This window comes from Neofelis nebulosa, chromosome 9 (genome assembly GCF_028018385.1).
Source record: "Neofelis nebulosa isolate mNeoNeb1 chromosome 9, mNeoNeb1.pri, whole genome shotgun sequence".
NCBI lineage: Eukaryota > Metazoa > Chordata > Mammalia > Carnivora > Felidae > Neofelis > Neofelis nebulosa.
This window is the reverse complement of record NC_080790.1, coordinates 69,819,789-69,828,070: the sequence shown is the minus strand read 5'-3', so window position 1 is coordinate 69,828,070 and position 8,282 is coordinate 69,819,789. Positions and strand designations below refer to the sequence as shown.

Here is an 8,282-nt window from a genome sequence, read left to right as displayed (position 1 = left end):
ATATGGAATCTGGTGCACTGTTCAAGACCTACTGATTCGTATGCATATTAAAGTTTGAACAGCACTGATCTCTTTTATACAATTAAATTTATAGATGAAAAAATAAAGACTGCAGATGGCAAGAGAACACAGACTCCCTGAATCCTTACATTCATTTGTGTCTTTAGTTGTTTCAAAGATGCTTTCTTCTTCTCTCCCTAATAACATAATAACCACTCTGATGTAAGTTTCTCATTAGTGTAAAACAAATGGAGATAGGGATTTTGCTTTGTTCATCACTGTGCCCACAGCACCTAGAATGGTGCTTTGACTTGAGCAGGTGCTTACAAACTTTGAATGAATTAATTATACACTGATTGTTATGCATAATCCTCAAGCTTACTGAAAACTCAAACCAACCACACACAAGAATGGACAGGAAAATATAAGACCAAAGTGTAATTAATTGAAACAGATATTGGCAAACAATATCTATCCTGCTCGCTCCAGAAACAGACCCACAACTTTCTCATATTCTTTTTATATGACATCTGCTAACAATCAGCCAAAGGGACTTAGATGGGAAAACTAAAAAAATAAGATGTGAGAAGATAGATTCATCTCTTGATTACAGTAACTGAAATGCAACTAAATAAATGTTGTAGAGAGAACATGAGATAAGAAATTTAAGTTATTAGTCCAATTTGATTCATGGCCTTTATGAAGGTGCTAGGCCTGTACTTGTCTCACACAAAGCTGATTCACACCCATCACAACCTGTAAAGCATTCCATGCTCTGCTCAAATATTCTCTTTATGTAAACTTCCTTGATCTCTCTAACAACAATTATTTTTTCTCGGTCTTCTATGTTTACATGTTAACTTTCTCTATATTTGTAATTTAGCACTCCTTCTTGTACATTATTCTATTTACTTTGGGCTTCTTTTTGCCTACCATTCCTGCCAACAAACACTTAAAAAACTGACTAGTTGCCAAAATACAAGAAAATTCTACTCCTATAACTTCCAGGAGAATGGAATTCTCTAAGTTGTTAAAGAAAAGAAGGAGAGGGTAAAATATGCTTATAGTTTCTATCCTTCCTCTTCAATTTTAGAAGTCCTTATGGAAACACTGTTTTAACAAATTTACTTTGGGAGCAGCCTCTCAAATCAAGGGTTATTACAGACCCTTGATGTTCACCCAGAGTCTGGTGCAGTTTCTAATTTCATCTCACCTTGATTTCCCAGGATGCTACTGTTTGACAGAGTTTGCATTTACCTCCTCCTCCTCTATCAGTTTCCTTAGTTTCCCAAGCATACTTAGCATTGGGATGAACTAAAAGTCATTTTCTTGTTATTAAATGCATTTGAAATAATGTTCACCAAACATAAAAACTCGTCTAATCTTCTGTCAACAAAAGCCCAATAATGAAATCTGTAAGAAGAAATTCTTAAGCTTAAACTCCACAGGTCAAGTGAGTGGGCTTTAAAATTATTTTTAAAATCACTGAAGTGGGAGAGGAAAACTTACCTACTGTTAAGACATAGAAAGTGGGGCCCCTGGGTGGCTCACTTGGTTAAGCATCTGACTTCAGTTCAGGTCATGATCTCACAGTTTGTGAGTTCGAGCCCCGCATCAGGGTTGGTGCTGTCAGGTCAGGGAGCCTGCTTCAGATTCTGCGTCTCCCTCTCTCTCTGCCCCTCCCCTGCTTGCACTCTGTCTCTGTCTTTCTCAAAAATAAATAAATGTTAATTTAAAAAAAAAGATAAAGAAGGTTATTTGTGAAATTGCATAAGATTTCTGACTAATAGAAGCAAGCCATCATTAATGGCAATAGATAAGCATAGAGCACTTATCTTAATGCTTGGTGCTGAGGTATAGAACAGAAAGCTGAATAAGAGCAGGCATTCAATTAACCGTTTGTTCTCTACATAGTGGTGAGAAGTGGGGAAAAAAAACTGTTATCACAAAGGTGACTGTAAACATTTATTTTTGTATCTGTAACTTATCCCTCCATTTGTAAAGGTCACTGAAGCCACTTCTATGACCATGATCTTTCTCCTTCACTGAGGAAGAGCCAAAAGGAATTGGCTACATTCTCACTTCATAAAGTTGCCCCTTCTTGATCAGTGTTATTAAGGGTATTTATGAATTAGACCTAACTGAGACCATTGAATCATACCATTTGGATACAATAAAAACAAGTTAATCTGGTTCTGAAATCACCCCTTGCTATTAGTGTGTATACTGAGATTTAGTTTAGGATTTGATTTTTTTCTTTTTTAACTAAAGAGACTACCATTGTTTTTCAAAGAGCCACCCTTTATGTTGCTACTCACAAGAACATACAGAGGTAGTGTGGATGGATACCATTCTACTGGGTTATCCCCAAATTAGAGAAGAGCAGAGGGACAGTTGTTTATGTGACATGCCTAAGATCATGCTGGCAGACCTAGGAAGAAAGCTCAGGCATTCTGACTTTGTATTTAATGCACTTTCCAAAAAAACAGCTCCAGTTACTTTTATCAATATGCCAGAGTTGAATATCGAATTATGCATTAAAGGTCTCAGGTAGATGGGTAAGTGCTTTTTTCTCATATTTTGAAATTAACCCATCTCTCTGAATTTTATGGAAAAAATATTAATATGAAAGACCAAAAATGTGTATAATGCATGTGTTTTATTTGCTCTGTGGTTAACTTTGTCCCGATATCCTCAGTGAAGATATTTTTTTTCCCACTACTTAGGCATTTTCACAAATAAATTAGTTGACTTATGGACTGCAAGAAAATAGTTTGATGTAGAATAACCAGAACTTATGTCAGACCAAAAAAAAAAAAAAAGGGGGGGGGAATAGAATGCTTATTGTTTAATTATGATGATAAGTTTTAAGATAATCATTTTCTAAAATAAAGGGCAAGGGATCCGGAAATTATTCAACCTAGGGCTGCTTCTTATCAACGGTGTCTTTGGCTAAGTTATTAAACCTACTTTATATGTTAGTGTACTGCTCTACAAGATGAGAACAAAAGTAATACCTACCTCATAAGCTTGTAGTGGATTGAATGTGCTAATATATGTAAAGCACTTATAACCATGTCAGGTACATAAATATGCACTCAATAACAGATACTTTTATTATGGTATTACTTAAAAAGCCTAAGGGAATTAAATATAACTATTTTATTTAACTAAGGCTGAGCTGTTCTTTCTCCATATACTTTTTTACTGGTTGTCATATATCTCTTCATCAATATGGCTTTTTTTTTTACTCTAGGAAATTATTAAAATAAAAAATGCCTACAAAAATTATATAGTCCTTTATTTTTATGAAATTTTCTGTGCATAAAAATTTTCCAGGCAGAAAACTACTATTTAATATTAAATGTAAAAGCTTTGAAAGTATAATAAACCCCAAGCTAGAGAGAGTAGGGTGAGTGCAATAGTATTATTATTCAGTGTGGGGCCAAATGTGTTTAAAGAGCAGTTGCAGAGCTGTGAAAGTAGATGATGAATTAATCAGATGTTCAAAGTTTTATATAAAAATTGTTAATACATTGTGACCTATAATTCAAAGAAATAGAAAGGAAGTAACATGTTTACTAATGGTTCATAATATCTGATCCTTGATTTATCTTCAGTAGTCCTTTACATTCTCATTTTTTCCCCCTTTCCTTTATATGTAGACATCTTAGCCTCCCTTCCTTTGAGTCTTTCAGTTCTATTCTTCATTTGGCATTTCATTCTCTTATATTTTATCTTATCACCCTTCCTTCTGTATTATTTTTTTATCCATTAATAGACTGAAACATAACCCAAAAAATGAACATTATTATTTTTAAAAAACTTTGTTTCTTGTTCGTAATTTTCTAATTTGGATACTATTGTGTACATGTACCAATACAAATGATTCCTTATATTTCTATACAATTTTCCTTTATTTCAAAAAGGCCTATGAGCCTATGTCATATGTATCTCCTCAAAAAGGTAAAATCTAAATTCCCATTTAGGATAAAACTAATCTTTATTTTACTGGTTTTCTCAGCTTTCCTAATTACCATTCTTACTCTCACTTATAGATTAAAGAACCGCTGTGATGTTCATTTGGCATTTGCTCTTCCCCGGAGAGCCTAGGAGGTAACACTTATAAAGTAAATGATAATTTCCTGTATCTCTACTGGTTTTTGATCCTATTCCTTGGGGGTCAGTAAAACACATGGTTAAATTGATTTTCTGAGGCCCCTAAACCTAAAGTCTTTGTTTTTCAAAGAATCCTTTGATGCTGTTGTGGCTTATGAATGCTAAATGGCATTCTTGATCTATGCCAGTATTCATGCCTGGTCAGATTATCATTAACTTTCACCTTTATTGCAAACTTTCACAGAAAGCCACATGGAGGTGATACATCAATTTAAAAATAGTTAATTAGCAGCCTGCTTCTCTTTGCAGTTCTCTCCAGCAAGGTCATACACAGTAACAGATATATTCCCATGGCACTAAGTCACCATAAAATTTAGTATGACAATTCTATTTCACTGCGGGCATTCGTTTTTCCCTTAATCTGCTCAAAATGAAAAATGTGTGTGAGACATCAGATATTCAGTACATTAAGTGAATAGTAAGGTACATGATTTAGATATTGTGGGGAATATACTAAGAAACACTTTTAGCCCTCCTGCAACTAAAAGACAATATGGAGAAACATTAATATTCTTATCAAAATAGTAAAACGGAGGCACCTGGGTGGCTCAGTTGGTTAAGCATCTGACTCTTGGTTTCGACTCAGGTCATGATCTCACGGTTTGAGTTCAAGCCCTACTTCTGGCTCTGCGCAGACAGTGCGGAGCCACATTGGGATTCTCTGTCTCTCCCTCTCTCTTTGTTCCTTCCCTGTTTGTACTCTCTCTCAAAATAAATAAATAAACTTTTAAAAAATGCTAAAACATTATATGTAAACATAACATGTGAACACATATACAATATTCTTCCAAAACCAGGTATGGCATGCTATTAAACCTATAAATTATGGTTTTATTTATTTCATTTATTTTTAATTTTTAAAACATTTTTATTTATTTTTGAGAGATAGAGAAAGACAGAGCATGAGCAGGGCAAGGGCAGAGAGAGAGGGAGACACAGAATCCAAAGCAGGCTCCAGGCTCTAAGCTGTCAGCACAGAGCCTGATGTGGAGCTTGAACTCACAAACTTTGAGATCATGACCTGAGCAGAAGTTGGACTCTTAACCCACTGAGCCACCCAGGTGCCCGTAAATTATGGTATTTTAAACATAAATGTGTATACTTGGCCAAGAGCATGATCTACTTGGAAAACTCTAGGGAAAACTCTCTTACGCCTTTAGCAGGTTAGAGTGTATAAAATCCACATAATTCACATAGACAATAACCAGTAATGTTCAATGTAACCACATATACAACTGTTACTGAAAATAATGACAAAATTTATGATGAGGCATATAATGAATTCATTACATTGTTACATAGAATATATTTTACTCTGGTGTTCTTTAATTAAAAACACCATACATGTTTGTCAGATTTTGGTTAGTCTTTCATTTTGGCATTTCTGTGTTTTGTTTTGGTGCAAACGGTAGGAGCATGAAATAAATTCATAAACACACCTGTAGAGGAAATTACAAGAACATGACAGTATGATGGGCAAAAATCTCATGGGCACAAATCAGCAATGATATGGGGATTATTGCTAAAATCACTTTTTGTGCTAAGACATTAACTATTTTAACAATAAGTTGCCAATGCCAGGTGGAACAAGTTGGATACAAAAGGAAAATTAAATCTTGTCCTTATCTTCAATATTCTCAGTGTTTTGTTCAAGTAAATATATACAAGTGGTATTATTTGATGCTCAATAACTTCTAAATTATATAGTAGCTATTAGAGACAAAATTGGATTACAGAAAAGTAGAGACCTGGCTGGGCCTAGGTAGATGGAAAGATTAATGTGATTAGTGAAACTCTCTAAACACTTGTAAGGTATAGTTAAGTTTGTCTTAGGCAGAGAAATGGAATGATTTTATATAAGGGAAAAATAATTATAAGAGCAATAAGGAAGTGAGAATAAATGTAGTATGTCCTGGATGTATTATAAGAAATTCCAGTTTCATCCAAGGGAAGCTTTGATATATAGAAGAAAAAGCATAGAATTTGGAATAAAACAAACACTGTTTGAAATTTTTGTTCTTCTGCTTACCAGCTGTGTAATATGGGCAAGTTTATTGACATCTTTTGGTCTTAATTTTCTCATTGGCAAATTAGAGGAAGTAGTAAGTAATTTAAAAGTTTTTTTTTTTTTTTTTTTTTTTGAGAATTGCACGGAGGGCACAAATGAAAAAGGTCAGTACCATGCTTAAAATATAATAGGAATTGTGTGAACATTCCCTAAAGATCCATACTGCAAAGTATGGACAAAAAAAGGTCAAAAAGGGAGGTCAGATTGTGTTTACTGATTGGAAAAACATAATAAAAGTGTCAGTTGTCCTCAAATTAAAATTCAAGTTTAATGTAATTCCCAGTGAAATTTCCCAGTGAGATTGTTTTTTGCAGATATAGATTATTCTAAAATGTATATGGAAAGACAAAGAACTAGCTCAAAAAAATAGTCAACCAATTTGGAAAAGAAGAATGAAGTAGGAGGAAACATTCTAATCTATTGCAAGACGTGATTATCTTCGTAATCAAGGCTGTGGTATTGATGAAGGGATAAACCCATAAATCAATGAAATAGTATAGAGATTATAGAAATTGAACCACAAAAATATGCCCAAGCAATTTCTTATTTTTGACAAAGGTGGAAAAGTGATTCGATGGAAGAAAGATAGCATTTTTAACAAATGGTACTAGAGCAATTGGCCATTCATAGACAAAAAGTGAACCTTAAGTGTTGTGCCTTATACAAAAGTGCCTCAAATGGATACCAGATTCAGTGTAAAATGTAAAAGTATGAAATTTTTAGAAAGATTATTGGAAAAATCTTCAGGATTACACTAGGAAAAAAGTTAGATTTTATACCCAAAGCACAATTTATGAAAGGAAACATGCATAAATTGGACTTTATCAAAATTTAAAATTTTTACTCTCCAGAAACCCTGTGAAGAGGATAAAAAGACATGCTATAAGCTGGGAAAATGTAGTTGCAGACCATATATCCAAAGATTATATCCAAAGGACTTGTATCTAGTATAGAAAGACCTCTCAAACTCAGCATTAAAAAAATCAAACAATTCAGGAAGAAAATAGGCAAAAGATGTGCACAGATATTTCACAGAAATAGATATACAGGTAAATATAGGGGAAATACACATTAAAAGATATTAAACATCATTAGCCATTAAGAAAATTTAAAATCACAAGGAGATTACTGCACACAGTATCAGAAAGGCTAAAATAAAAAACAATGGTGACAACATCAACTTCTGGCAAAGATGGAAAGAAATAAATCACTCATAAATTGCTGATGGGAATATAAAAGTATAACCACTCTGAAAAAGTTTTTCAGTTTCCTAGAAAACTGAACATGGGACTAACATACAATTCAACAATTGCACTAATGGCCATTTATCTTAGAGAAATAAAAAGTTACATTATTCATAATATGCCCAAATGAACAAACAACAAAGTATTTTCTAGATGTGCTATTATTCACATGGCCATATACTTTTAAAATGTTCATAGAAGAGAAGCTTCAAAATAGCGATAGAAATAAGACAAATGATGAGATTACATACTAGCAATGTAAGGATAAGCTCATAGTTTGACAATAAAAAATAAGTGAATGAGAAATGCTAAAAATAATTTAAAAAATAAAGTTTGTATTTATAGTGATGGATAATTTGGGAAACAATTTATTGATTTTTATTCTAAGGGTCAACAAATAACACATTGTGCCGTGTATCTACTTACCAGAAAAAGCTTTTCAATTCTTGATGAGGAATATATATTGGACAACAGGTGAAATCAGACGTTTACACAGCTAAGCTAAAACACTCAAGTCAAACTTCATATAAAATGGAATTGGCAGAATATACGACATCCTTTCCCTTTCTATGAAAGGTGCTGCTGACTATATTAGATGAAAATGCTAAAGGAAATAGATAGGAGCTAAGCATTATAGGCATAAGGGTCCAGAACATAAATGCTAGAAACAATATTAGAACCGAGGTTTGTTTTGTTTTTGTTTTTTTTTGATAGAATGTAAGTGAAAAATTATTACCAGGTTATTCTTCAATAGAAGGCAACAAAATCAAATGTATGAAAGGCTTTTCAGT

At 33.3% G+C, this 8,282-nt stretch overlaps 1 long non-coding RNA gene across 1 annotated transcript in view; it reads left to right on the top strand.

The window, feature by feature from the left end:
- The first annotated feature begins 4,056 nt into the window (after nucleotides 1-4,056).
- The window catches only part of LOC131486220 (uncharacterized), a 141,337-nt gene continuing 137,111 nt past the window's right edge, over nucleotides 4,057-8,282 (top strand). Inside the window, exon 1 of the long non-coding RNA XR_009249244.1 lies at nucleotides 4,057-4,116. This is a non-coding gene — a long non-coding RNA (uncharacterized LOC131486220). The remainder of the gene's footprint in view (nucleotides 4,117-8,282) is intronic.